Below are 580 nucleotides of genomic sequence, written 5' to 3' on the forward strand. Positions count from 1 at the left end.
TGTTTTGCCAATCTGATAGATGAAAATAGGCATCTTTTAAATCACTCACATTGTCATGTCTTTTTTTTTTTTGAATGGAGTTTTGCTCTTGTCCCCCAGACTGGAGTGCAATGGCATGATCTTGGCTCACTGCAACCTCTGCCTCCCAGTTCAAGCGGTTTTCCTGCCTCAGCCTCCCAAGTAGCTGGGATTACAGGTGTGTACCACCATGCTCGGCTAATTTTGTATTTTTAGTAGAGACGGGGTTTCACCATGTTGGTCAGGCTGGTCTCGAACTCCTGACATCAAATGATCCACTCACCTTGGCCTTCCAAAATGCTGGAATTACAGGCGTAAGCCACCACACCTGGCCTGGGATCTTTAAAAAGAACTAAGCTACACTAAATTAATCAAAACCAGTAATAAGTGTAAATATCTAAATAGATAAATGATAGATCAATCAAGATAAATAAAAAAGTATTTGGTGCAAACTTTTCAGCACTTCCTATGCTCCTGATTTCATTTAGGCAGAGAACACCCCAGCATTATTTTGAAGAGTGTTAAATTTATATTCTCATTTTTCTCCAGCAAACATTTGTTT

Source organism: Mandrillus leucophaeus, unplaced genomic scaffold, assembly GCF_000951045.1.
Source record: "Mandrillus leucophaeus isolate KB7577 unplaced genomic scaffold, Mleu.le_1.0 Scaffold223, whole genome shotgun sequence".
Lineage (NCBI taxonomy): Eukaryota > Metazoa > Chordata > Mammalia > Primates > Cercopithecidae > Mandrillus > Mandrillus leucophaeus.